We start from the raw sequence: 13,702 nt of genomic DNA, 5'->3' as shown, positions 1-13,702 counted from the left end.
GTTACCAGTTTGGAATGCATTGCATATCACACAACATTTGATATCAATGTGTGTAGTGTAGGTGATATATGTCTGGAAAACGTGCTGAGACACCAGGGTTGCAGTGGTTGGGAGGAGGAAACACATGGGCATATTGTAAATTTGTGAAATATTGTTAGGGCTTTCAGTTTGTTATGTTTCCACATGTAATTTCATGTCACAGACAAGAAATGGACAGTAAACAGCAGTAATACATAATAATGTTTACTTTTTCATAGAGCGGTGAGCAGCAGGTTTGCGGGATGGTTGGCAAAGTGCACATGCGAGATACACATTTTCAATACTTTCCATGTTTGCACATAGCTAAGCAGTGCACAAACATGAGCTGCATTGCAAAATGTCTGAGAGTTAGTATTGAGTCTATGAAACACACCTGCTGCTTAACTGATTCTGTGACAGCAGGTGTAAATGCACTGACATTTCTTTTTGAGCCCAGATGATACTGGGTTTGAATCCAGGTGTATCTAATACTGTTAAAGACTTTTAAATCATCAATGATAATGCAATGACATAAATTCTTTATAATACATGTGTTGCTATGTGTTGACATAGCGCAGCAGGGTTAAGTATCATTCTGCAGAAATAATGAGAGAACCACAGCATTGTACTGCCACTCAGTGTCACTGTGCATTGGTGTGCAATGCAAACCTCCACACAGACACAGAGGCCAAAAAGTGAAGGGATACATTACTTTTTCTGCTACTTATGTGTGTTGTGTGTGATTCTATTTTTTTACCACAATGCTGCTAAGTACAGTTGTGTGATGAAATAGAGAAATTGCAACAATTTATTGTTTTTGTCCTTTGCCATTTTAGAGATGCCTTGTTTGCAGGTGTTCAGCAGGTTTTCTGTCTGCTTCCTGGATGGCCCACTAGTCCAGTTTGCATACTGCCACATTTCACACAAATGAGATATGCACAGTCAAACTTGACATTAATTTTCTCCATTTCCCATGTTTGTGCTAAGAGACACATCTCAAAAGCACTGTCGCCCCCCCCCCCTAAAAAAAAAAGAAAGAAAACAAAACAAAAAGGAAAAATGGACAATTATTTGAAAGGAGGAAAAACAATCTATGACATACATATTAGAAAATGTTAGTATACATGAGGTATTTCTGCATAGGTCTGGATTTCAGCTCTCACTGCAATTAATTTATCCCTCTTTGCCACACAAACAGCTTTGCAGCAAGGAACTAAAGTAATTCTGTATACAATCAACTGCAACATTATCTACAGTAATACAAGACCATACAACTGTTATTTTTACATTTATTATTTTTGTATGTAGTGCACTAAGTTGATCACACAATCAGTTATGACTATTGCTTACAAATATACAGCTTTGTCTTACCTGTTGGTCATTCTTCTCTTATTATACCTGAAAGCGCTAACATTTCTGTGCTCAATTAAATATATATGTTTTAGCCTGGTGGTCTGTGGATCATTTTTACTTGTTTTGGCTTCATTTTGGAACACAGACCTTTACTGCCTGCCACTTTGGATTTCTCTCTTTATTCTTCTTTTATCTGACCAGTAATTTGAGGCATGCAGTCGGTAAGCCATTCTATATCATTGCCCTTAAAATGTGTGAGGATATTAAATGGCAATAATATCATATGCAGTTGCCAACAAATGAAGGGGAGGTTGGGTGTTGATGAACATAATCTGTAAATTGTGTTCTGCTTACTTACATTTCCAACCTTGACAAAATTACATCTAACACATTTTAAGTTTAACCTGACATACACATTGGATATAAGGGAGCCTGCAGTGCTGTTATCTTTTCCTTCTCCCAACCAGTAATCATTCACAGTTGCAATTCATTAAAAAGTAAACACTGAGAGAGTGTCTGGACTATGTTTACTTCTGCTAAATGGAGCCAAGTATTTGGGATTCAGCAATTCTAATGAGTTTACACCTCATTTGCATTTCACTGTGCTGACAGCCCTGAAGCTATACCATAAAAAGGCGGCCAGGTAGCTAGGGAAACTGTAGGTGAGGAGGCTTGTTTATGTGGAGAATACAGAAAAGAAGCTATTACTTTGGGATATATCTGCACAGAGGATTACTGAACCTGAGAAGGTATGCTTGCATTCTGTCAACTACATACTGTATATGCTGGAATGTAATTAAGACAAATCTGTACAATAGTTTACTATATTTTTTTTTGATTAGCAAAGGATTTTACACTTTTATCTGTATACATCAGAGTGTACTGATGGCATGAGCATTTTTGTCATGGCATTTCACAGGTGTACATGATTGGCAATACCTTAAAATTGAATAGTCTGTGTTAAATCTGTAGACATGTTTCAGGGGCAGTTCATTTGATAGCTCTTTTAGCATTTCAAAGATGATTTGTTAGCAAAATATGTTATTTGTCTGTACTTTTTTCGGGGGGGGGTTGATCAAAGTTGTATTTCTGTTATGGCACAAACAAAATTATGTTGCTATTGTTACTCAATTTTTGCATCCAGCCTGTTGTTCATATCTCTCAACTCTAGACTGTTTCATGTTTCTCAACTGGGTAATACTGAAATGCTACCTTTTCTGTTTTATCTGGGAACAGTTATTTTGTAGTCATGTCATACTTTTGTGTATTATCCTTCTGTTGTCTTTTAGGACACCTAGGACTATGCCACCCAGGTGTCTCAATCCTCAAATACCACCCTTCATTGACCCTGAGAATCAAGTAATTGTCGACGCTTTTAGGCAACATGGTGCTTTCCTGCTTGAGAGGGTACACGGAGATATGTCAGTCAAACTGCAGATTTGGCAGCAGACTGTCACAGATATTAATGTAGTGGGTGGCCACAGCTGGATACATGACCATAGTGACACTGACATGATCTCATTTGTATGGAGGCAGCAGCTGCAGTGGGCAGTGATCTGCTGGGTACCTGAGGAGGATGAGCTGCTACAGAGCCACCACTAACAACAAATGAGTTCCTGTCCACTGTCAGGGATCCAGACAGCTCCCAAGAAATGCAGAACAGCATAACATTGACATTGGTGCTGTTGTTTCAGGGACAGCAAGCATGTTCCAGGAAGAGCTTCTAGGTAGGCTTTTATATCTCAATTACTGAATATTGTTGTACAGTAAAACCATTTTAATCAATATGTTACTTTTATTTCACAACAAATTTATTTTGGAGGCTGGTGTACTGAAGATTACTACAGTTAGCACCACATATTGATTGATTAGCTTAGGTTGAAGTTGTCATACAAGTTATTTTTGAAAGTATAGTTAATGGACATATAAAGAGGAAAAAGTATTACCTCCTTTGTTACTATTAATTGTGATGATGTTGTCATTACCTTTTGCCTGAACATTTCCAGGACCATCTAGCATGCAGAGAATACCATCATCTTCGCATGGTAAGCCAAACATTTTTATGTCAGTACTGATGAGCAATTCAAAGAAATATTTTTTCAAAGAAATATTTTAGTGCATGCTGTTGATGTCAGGTCTATTGGGTGTATTGCTGTACTGTCTAATATTAACAGCAATGTTATTTTGTTAGCATATATTGGAGTATAGTAGTTTAGGTATTCATTTTTCATGTGTTTGTTGCTTTTTATCACATGTGATCCTGACAGTGGAAGTATAGGCCTTCTACCACCTGATGTCAGAGTATCAGCAGACTCTGATTATGATGGTGGCTGAAGGGAGGCTCAGTCAGGGATGCAAAGGTTGAATATGACACTGAGGTTGACATACAGCCATCCCCCTGAAATTCCACTGGACACAGCGAGTAGATCTATGCCTACCCATTTCAATGAGCCCACAGATATTGGACAGGTGGAAGGTAAGGCAATTGATCAGGGAAGCATAGTTACTCTGGCTTCAGTGTCTGTTGACTGTGGCTGTAGCCAAAATGTGGGCAAGTTGCTTTGTAGGAGGGTTGTGAGGTGTGCTCCAGAGAAATGCTTAGGGTTGTAGGTGTGGCACAGGCTGACATGCATGACTGCTTCCACTGTGTTGCTGATTCAATGGATCGGATGAATGAAATATTGGAACATACGGTGTCTGTAATGGAACATCTGCTGGGAGGGGGATGGCATCCTCATGGGCATAGGTCAGCCACATCATCTGCTGTTATCCAATGTGGCCATGCCCTAACATGCTCCCATAATGGCAGTACTTCCAGATGTGGCAGGCCATGGACTCTTTGTCCTGGGCACACTCATAAGGGGAGTTAATCTAGCAGACATCAGTCACGTTCCGGTAGCAGCAGTTCATCTGTCTATGGGTGTGGATGTGTCAGTGCAATTCCTGGCAGAGTCAGCTCTCATATTCGGGGATGACAATGATGACCTGCTACCTCTACCAGGCATGGCTCACACCTGTCCAATATACCAAGACATAGAGCTAGCACAGAGTTTGGCTGTGTTCATACAGACACTCACACACCAATTTCACCTAGAGGACCCCTACAGACACACACACAACAGTTACATGATTCAGCAGTGCAGCTTAAATCTCATTTTTTTCACTGGCCATTTGTTGCTTTATCCAAATGTCTGCCTGCTTCTCTTTCTTACTCGCACACACACTCACTGACCTCTTGTATCAGCCTAGGCTCACCCCCCCCCACACACACACACACAACACCCTTTGCAAGTGATGATAACTATGCCATATCCCTGTTTTGTATCTTATGGATTCAGGGATACATACATTTTGTGTCTGATACTCAAGGTGCATAGTTAACATAGTGCTTAGTACATCTTCATTTGTGATGTTGAACTGGTAATTGTACCTTTGACTAATATTGGTCTTAGAAAGTTAGGCAGTTGATAGCATCAAAACTTTCCAACTTTATTGTAAAAGCTGTTGTGATGGTTGTGAAGTCTGAAACTGCAGTGTGCATGATTACTTTCTAACTTCTATCTTTAATGATTTTTCAGTACAAACATATGGTGCTATACTGAGGGCACGCAGTGATCATCACTACTTTTGAAAAATATGACTGTGTGAATCTTCGATGCCTGTGACCTACTACTTAATAATGAACACATATAAGTCAAATAATCCTCTGCTGTCACACGTTAAGATAATTTCTGTACAAATCTCTCACCTTTTACTTACTTACACTACCAAGTAACAAAATGCAAGAATATGCCAGTCATTCATATTATTACACAATGCGTTCCAAGTTCAACACTTACCTTGTAAATCCAGTAGTTGCAACAGTTTTAGTTCAGGGCTGACTCTGTCTGATGCAAGCAGTATACAGCCAATACATGGGGAGGTAAAGATTGTAAGAGTTGCCTGGCATCAATGTTACTATATGTATGTGTGTAGGAAGAAAGTTTTAGGCCCTTAGGGTGTGAGTGAGTGTGCGATGCCTTGTCTTTTAGCCAATGCAAGGGGATATTGAGCATGCCTACGTCTTCCTACACCCACAGCAGCTGATGCTTCCCCCCAGACTCCTCATCTGCATGTGGCTATGTTGACCTTGGCATTGGTGATAGGATGTGTGCCCCTTCCCTTTGTTGCTTTTGTTGCAGCTGTTTTCTCAGGATGATATTGTGTAGCATGACACATACTGTGAATATTTCAGTACAAGTACGTGGATTGTACTGCAGGGCTGCCTCAGATGTACCGTGGCACCAGAACTGTGAATTCAGAAGCCCTGAAACATGCTCTATGATATTTCTGGTTTGGGCATGTATCTCATTATGGTGTTCGTCAGCAGGTGTGTGTGCATTTCTGATAGGTGTCACCAGTGTCATCAGCCATGATTACAGTGCATAACCTGCATCCCCCAGTAAATGACCCTGTGGGATATCCCCCCTAGCGAACATCTGGTACAGATGGGAGGTGTGCCAGATATGTGAGTCGTGGTAACTGCCAGGGTTGCCAGCACACACATTCAAGATGATTCCCTTGGCATTACACAAAACCTGGCAGCTAGTAGAGTGAAAGCCCTTTCTATTAATGTAGAGCCTTCCCTGTTCCCCGGGTGGTGCCTTAATTTTTACATGTGTGCAGTCTATGGCACCCTGTACTTCAGGGTAGTAAGTTAAAGAATAGAACTGCATATTTTTGGCACAATCCTTAGGAGTACGGGGAAAATATATGTGGTCTCTAGCATGTTGGAGCATAGCATTTAAGAACTGATGAAGGATGCTGATGCCTGTGACACCCCCAGTATGTCCCCTGTTGGTCTGTGAAAGATACTTGTAGCTAAGATTCTAAGTGCTACAAATATCTTTCTCTCCTCTGAGATGGGTTCTCCTGGGTTTGCCCTGGCTCTGAGTTGAGGATTACAGAGGTTACAGAGTTCCTGTAGTGTGTCTCGATTCACCCTGCATCACTCTACAATTTCCACATCATGTAGGTTGTGGTATGTTACCTGCGTTCTGAAAACTGTTCTCCTTCTTGGCCTTGGTCTGTTAGCAGCAGCATAAACTTCAGTCTGTTGCACATACACATGAATTAAAGCAACAGCCGCCCCTAACATTGTTTCTGAGTAGACTCATTCCATGTCTGTATTCTAGTAGGTTTTGGAATTCACAGGAAAAACCAGCATTGAGTATACAAAATTGCTTTATAGCTTGTTGAATAGCTCCTTCATCTTGGATTGGTTGACTAGCATACAGTTCAGCTGCTTATGCTGTAATTTGCATGCCATGGTTTTTACCTTGTTTGCACGGCTGTGTGTGGCTCCACACACCATGTAGAGCCGCTTACTGGTTAGCAAGTCTGAGAAGTGCTAACATGCAGGGTAGAGGTGTTCAGGAAGGTGAGGAGTGCACACCTCTCACTCTGTAAAAAAAACTAAAAGTTAAAAAGCAACATATGAGGTCTCCAGTGCAGTGCCTACTAAATCTGAGAGGTGAAACACGGGCACTCCTGAGTGTGTTTTTCTGAATGGTGTCACTCCGTTGTGGGATACTGGAGTTTAAACTTCTCTACCCACTCAAGTTCCCCGACTAGAAACTAAAGGAGATGAGATGGTTCTGATCCTTTCACTGATAATGCTAAGCAAATGTATGTATATCTGTGTATATATACATATATATATCTGTAGGGAATGTTAATAAAAGTGAAAATAAGCCTCCTTCTAAAGATGTTAGTGTTCAGACATCCATGTCATTTATTGACACCAGGCATCTGTCTCAGTGAGGCCCTTTTGTAGGATGTCCACATTGCTAGGAGTTTCAATTATGGCTCCTAGTTTGCAGTCATCTGCAAACTTCATTAGCCAAAGACCTTCTTTGTTAGCCTGTACTTCAGAGAAGTAGATACCAAACAGGAGAGGACCCAGGACTGAACCCTGTGGTACTCCAGTTGTCACTGGTCTGAAGTCGGATTTGGAGTCTGCTACTTTCACTGTGTGGGTTCTGTCAGTGAGCCAGATGGCAACCCATCTTGTGACATAGGGATTTATACCTAGTTTAGTGAGTTTATTAAGAAGTTATGTACTCACCATAACGTTCCATCTGAGTAGGTATCTTCATTTGTCTGCAACCTTTGGGATACGGATCCGATCTTGGATCTGAGCCGGCAACTTCTATTCCAGCATAGATCCGAGCTCCTAGCTCCTCCCTTTACCCATAATCCCCTACTAACCCTGACTGACCTCAGATCAAGTTTGCCCCATAGCACAGCTAATACTGTGTCCCAGAGGGAACTAATCTAAAGAACCCCAAATAGGATCATTTTGGTCAGGGGGAAGGAGGGGGGGATGGTTGCAGACAAATGAAGATACCTACTCAGATGGAACGTTATGGTGAGTACATAACTTCTTAATCTAAAGTAGGAACTTCATTTGTCAGCAACCTTTGGGACAGAGTCTCTAGCTACCTAAATCTTGAGTGGCCTTCATGGAAGAATATTCCGGAGCACTGCAGAGCCAAAAGATGCCCTACCTCGGGAGACAATATCTACTTTGTAGTGGCTGATAAAGGTATGAGATGAAGCCCAAGTGGCTGCGGAACAAATGTCATCTAGAGGAACCCTAGCCTTGAATGCAGCCGATGTAGCAATGGCCCTAGTAGAATGAGCACGGATTCCCTGAGGTGCAGGCCTTCCCGAGCTCTGATATGCTAAGAGAATACAACTAGATATCCATCGGGAGAGGGTAACGTTAGAAACCGACTTGCCAAAGTTGTTTTTGGCAAAGGAGACAAACAACTGATCGGATTGCCTATGACCAGTAGTTCGATGAATATAAAAACGTAGTTGTCTGTGCACATCTAAAGAGTGTAGCTTATACTCTCCTTTGTTTTGATAGTTGGGGAAGAATACTGGAAGATTAATAGATTGATTAATGTTAGCTTCCGAAGATACCTTAGGTAGAAAAGACGGATTGATCCTGAGGTGAACCCTGTCTGGGTGGAAGACCAAATACGGTGGTTTGACACAGAGAACCTGGAGTTCCGAGACCCTCTTGGCTGAAGTTATGGCCACCAAAAAAGCCGTTTTCCAAGAGAGGTATTTAAGATCAACAGTGGCCGCCGGCTCGAAAGGGGGGCTAGTCAAGGCCTGTAAAACTAGGGATAAATCCCATGGGGGTACCACCTCTTTGACCGGGGGCCTGAGGAGGAAGGTACCCTTAAGGAAGGTCTTACACAGTTTGGAAGTAATAAGCGGGCCTAACTCCTGCCCTACATGATAGTGTGACATTGCTGCAAGTTGCACCTTGACCGTGGAAAAACTAACCCCCTGGTGAAAGAGAGAAGTTAGAAAATCTAGAACCGATGCTACCGGTACCGTAAAGGGATCTAAATGACGGTGCTCTGCCCAAATGGAAAAACGTTTCCATTTACTCCGATAGACCCTTCTGGTGGAAGGCTTGTGAGCTGCTACTAGAATGGCTTTGACTGGTGATGAGATTCCGGGAGTCCTTATCAGGAGTGGAACTGGAGCAACCAAGCCATCAGCTTTAGGTTGGCCAGGTTCGGAGTCGGGAGACCCAGTGGGTGTGAAATGAGATCCGGGAGGGGATCCAGAATCCAGGGCGGATGAATCAGGTGAGACCATAGGTAAGGGAACCACGTCTGACGAGGCCAGAATGGGGCAATGAGGATCATCTTGCTCTGACTGGCTTTCTGCAATAGTTTCAACATCAGGGGTAGAGGCGGGTAAGCATAAAGCAGACCGGGAGGCCAAGCATGAACTAGAGAGTCTCTCGGGGGATCAGAGCAAAGTAATCGTTGCATTTGGTATTTGAGGGAGAGGCAAAAAGATCGCAACAAGGTCGCCCCCATCGGGCAAATACTTGCTCTGCCACTAGAGGATTGAGAGACCACTCGTAAGGAGTCAGGATAGTATGACTGAGCCTGTCCGCTAAAATGTTGGACCGTCCCAGAATGTGCGTTGCGATGAGAAAGCGGTTGGTGGAAATCGCCCATTCCCACACTCTCATGGCCTCGTGGCAGAGAGGGTAAGACCTAGTTCCCCCCTGTTTGTTGATGTACCAGATGACTGACATGTTGTCCGTCTGTACCGCAATCATCCCCACCGGAAGAGGGTTGTGAAGTGCTTGCAACGTCAAAAGCACCACCCTCATCTCCAGGACGTTGATATGCAATGAGGTCTCTATGTCGTTCCATGTGCCTTGGACTGTTCTGCCCGAATAGTGCCCCCCCACCCCAGGCGAGAAGCGTCCGTGGTCACTGTGGCGACTGGCAGGGGCAGCAAGAAGGGGCATCCCATGTGGACATTCGAGGACTGGAGCCACCACACGAGTGACCTTTTGCAAACCCTGCTTAGGGGAATGGGGTGAGACAGGGGATTGCGAGATAGGGACCATTGTACATGGAGGGTCCACTGTATGACCCTCATATTCAGCCGGGCCAAAGGCAGCAGCGGAATTGCTGCCGCTATGGACCCTAGAGCCCTCAGGACCAATTCCGCCGAAGGAGCTTGAAGTTGAAGGATGGCCTGCACGTGCAACCTCAGGTTCTGAAGCCGATCTGGAGTCAAGAAAGCAAGCATCAGCCTGGAATCCAACCTCGCCCCTATGAAATCCAATACTTGTGTAGGAGCCAGGAACAATTTGGCCATGTTGATGGTCAACCCTAAGAGTGGAGCCAGATTGAGGAAATAATCTCTGCATGAGCAAAGAAGATGCCTTGTTGGGGCGGTAAGGCGCCAGTCGTCCAGGTACGGAAAGACCTGAATTCCCTGGAGTCTCAGGTGGGCTGCTATCGCTGCCAAGACCTTGGTGAACACCCTGGGGGCTGAGGTGAGACCGAAGGGAAGGGCCCTGAACTGGAAATGGCTAGCTCCCAGCCGGAAGCGGAGAAACCTCCTGGAGCATCTGTCTATGAGAATAAGATAGTACGCATCCTTGAGGTCAATTGAGCACATCCAGTCGTTCTCCCGTAGTAGTGGGAGAATAGATTGCAGTGTGACCATCCGGGACTTTACTTTTGGTACTGCCAGGTTCAAGAGAGAGAGGTCCAGGATGGGCCTCACATCCCCCGTCTTTTTTGGCACCAGAAAGAACCTGGAGTAAAACCCTGATCCGAGCTGATCTGGGGGAACGGGCTGGATGGCTCTTTTATGTAAGAGCTGCTGGATTTCTGCAGCAGCCGCCTCCCTCTGATTGGGTGGTACATCGGGGAGGTTTCTGATTCTGGGGGTTACAAGAAAGGGAATTTGGTAGCCTCTGGATATAACACGAAGCACCCAGCGATCCATTATTATGGACTCCCACATTGCTAGGTACCTCGAAAAACGTCCCCCGACTGCCTCCAGAGTGGAGCAGCCGGGTAACCCCTCAGGGTTCTGCGTGGGCCTCTCAGAGAAGGGTTCTTTGGACCCAAAATTCCTGGGACCCCCTCTGCCTCTAGGGCAGCGTCCTCCCTGTCCTCCTCTGCCACGAGAGGACTGGTTGTCCGGAGCAGACTGGGATTGATGCGATTTCCGGAACCACATCTTCTTCTGACCCTTTTGGTTCTTGGCAAAGGACCTCTGGGGAGCAGAGAAGTGGACTCCGACGGCAGACAACGTCTTCCCATCTTTCTCGCTCTGGACAAGGGTGTCGCAAATGGTTTTGCCAAACAATGCAGAACCATCAAAAGGGGCATTCGCAAATGACGCCTTAAAGGGTTCCGAGAAGTCACAATGTCGGAGCCAGGCTTGCCTCCTCATGACCAGCCCGACTCTGCCTGCTCTAGTGGCTCCCTCAGTGGCGTGAGACAAAAGCCACATAGAGGTGTTGGAAATAGAACGTAGGGTGGACATTCGGGAGGAGTACAGTTGCTTGTCCCCTTCCGACATGGACCCTGGGGGGGAAGCAGCATATTCTTTGATTAGATCCTGCTGCATCCAAATGACGTGTGCCATATAGTTCAGGGCCCTCATGGAGGAGGTCACTGAACTGAAGGCCCACTTCCCAAGGTGGTCCATCGCGCAAGACTTGTTGCTTGGCGGATGAACCGTGGGGCTCTGCTGAGCCAACTCTCTCTTGGTGGCTGCCGCCACCAACATGGGTTCTCTCTGACAGGGGGCTCAAGATTTTGTTCGGGCGCTTGGGAACAGGCTCTACAGTGTCTGGCTCCCTCCAAGCCCTAGTGGCTATAAGATCCACCAAGGGGTCGGGGGGAGGGGACACCCAAGAGGTAGATGGCCCTGCCTCGAGCACCTCTAGGAATACGGACTCGTTGGAGGAAGCCTTGGGGGCAGACCACCCCCTGATTCTGAACATTTCCATGATGTCTCCAAAGGAGACATCCTCGGGGGGGTGACCTTGGGGAGCCTTCCCCTTCATCCAAGTCCGTATCCTCAGTGAGGGACTCAGGGGAGTCCACATGCCTCCTCTTGCACTTCAACTTTCGAGGAACCTCCTCGGGGGGGCTGTCCGAGGAGTTCTCACCAGCAATATCCTATTCCAACAGAACACCTAGAGGCGCTGAAGCAGGCTGCCCCGAAGGCCGGGTGAGGGGAGCCAGGACCAGCTGAGAGGGAGTGCAGGGAGGAGCCATAGCCAGGACCGAGGGCCTGGATGCACTCAACAGTACCCTCACCACCACCGCAAAAACCGAGGGGGAGCCGCTCTCTGACGGATCCGAGATCTGACTCCCACTCGGATCCGAGGCGGGGATCGGACCCAGAGCCGAGACTATCGGATCTGAAGGACCAGCGCGCTCCGACCGGGATGGGGCCAAAAGCACACCGAGTCCCTTGGATCCGAAGCTCGGCCCATGGCTCCGAGAGGTCGGATCCAACAAACTCGAGGGAATCGTCAGAGTCGAAGTGCCTAGCATTGTTGGCTCCGACCCACCCCCGGATCCAACGCGGCTCGGCTTCGACAGCTCCGAACCCGGAAGGCGGGTTGGAGAAGGAGCGATAGGAGCGAAAAAGGGGGTCAAGCTCCCCCCTGGAGGGGGGGGGGGAGGCAAGAGCACTCCCATCTGCATCTGGGCCTGGATGAACCTCCTCATCATCCGGTCCATGTCCGCATCCGACAGACTGAAGGTGGACCTCGAGGAGGCCACCGAGGCAGGCCTGGAGTGCCGCCTCGATGACCTCGACGGGGACCGGGTCACCTCCTCCTTGGTTCCCGGTGAGAAGCAAGGGGATCGGATCCGAGGAGGAGGTGAACCAGAAATCCTGGAGGGAGAAGCCCGTTTGGCAGGCGGGGCCGAGGAGGAGTCTTCGGCCCGCCGCTTAAGGTGTTTCTCCCTCCGCTTCTCTTTCCTGGCCTCCCTCACCTCCAAAACAAGTGGGAGGTTGAGTCCCAGTCAGAGGGAAGGGGCAGGAGTGGCCGCTACCGAGGACTGGGTAGCAGTCACAGAAGTACCAGAGGCCGGAGCCGGGTCTAGGGGCAAAAGGCCCACCAGAACCAGCTTCGACCTTCGATCCTTAAGAGCCCTGGGGTTGAACGCAGCGCAAATCGCGCAACCCGAGGAGAGGTGTTCAACCCCAAGGCACCTAACGCACCGAGTGTGGCCATCAGCCAGTGAAAACTTGTGACCACACTCGGTGCATTTCGAAAAAATGGCTTTAGGGGCCTCCGACATCACTAAATGAAAACACACCCGCTAGGCCCCTACACACTACACACACACACACACACACACACACACACACACACACACACACACACTGCGACCAGCGAGGGCAGGGAGGTGAATAAAAGATAAAATTAAGCTAATTTAAGCTAAAAAGAGAGAAATTAGGGCTAAGGAACACCTAAACACCCACACAAACACTCACTCAAGAAGAGTACAAGAAAAAAATGAAAACTTTCTTTTCTCACAAAATTGACCAAGAGCTCTGGAATCTAGCTGTTGCTTGAAGTGCGGCAAACTAGATCTGAGGTCAGTCAGGGTTGGTAGGGGATTATGGGTAAAGGGAGGAGCTAGGAGCTTGGATCTATGCTGTGATAGAAGTTGCCGGCTCGGATCTGAGATCGGATCCGTATCCCAAAGGTTGCTGACAAATGAAGTTCCTACTTCAGATCTATAATTCCAGAGTGGGGGATGGTGTCAAAAGCCTTGGCAAGATCTAGATAGGCTGTGTGAACCACCTTACCCTTGTCTACGGCTTTGGTGACTGCTTCAAAGCAGTCTATATGGTTTAGGAGACATGATCTGCCTTATACAAACCCGAATTGGGTGGGGTCCAGAGTTTGGAGATTACCAATGTCTTTGTTTATAAGTTCCATGATGATATATTCCATGGCCTTGCAGACCAGCCT

General features: G+C 46.4%; 2 protein-coding genes across 10 annotated transcripts in view; one reads left to right on the top strand and one right to left on the bottom strand.

Annotated features, from left to right (window-relative positions):
- Positions 1-13,702, bottom strand: part of THEM6 (thioesterase superfamily member 6) — an 838,692-nt gene that overhangs the window by 471,411 nt on the left and 353,579 nt on the right. The gene's annotated exons all lie outside the window — the stretch shown is intronic.
- The window catches only part of DNAJC5B (DnaJ heat shock protein family (Hsp40) member C5 beta), a 534,023-nt gene that overhangs the window by 193,515 nt on the left and 326,806 nt on the right, over positions 1-13,702 (top strand). The window lies entirely within an intron of this gene.

Source organism: Protopterus annectens, chromosome 3.part1, assembly GCF_019279795.1.
Source record: "Protopterus annectens isolate FY-2018-M chromosome 3.part1, PAN1.0, whole genome shotgun sequence".
NCBI lineage: Eukaryota > Metazoa > Chordata > Ceratodontiformes > Protopteridae > Protopterus > Protopterus annectens.
The sequence above is the reverse complement of the archived record's forward strand: the minus strand, read 5'-3'. Positions and strand labels throughout refer to the sequence as shown.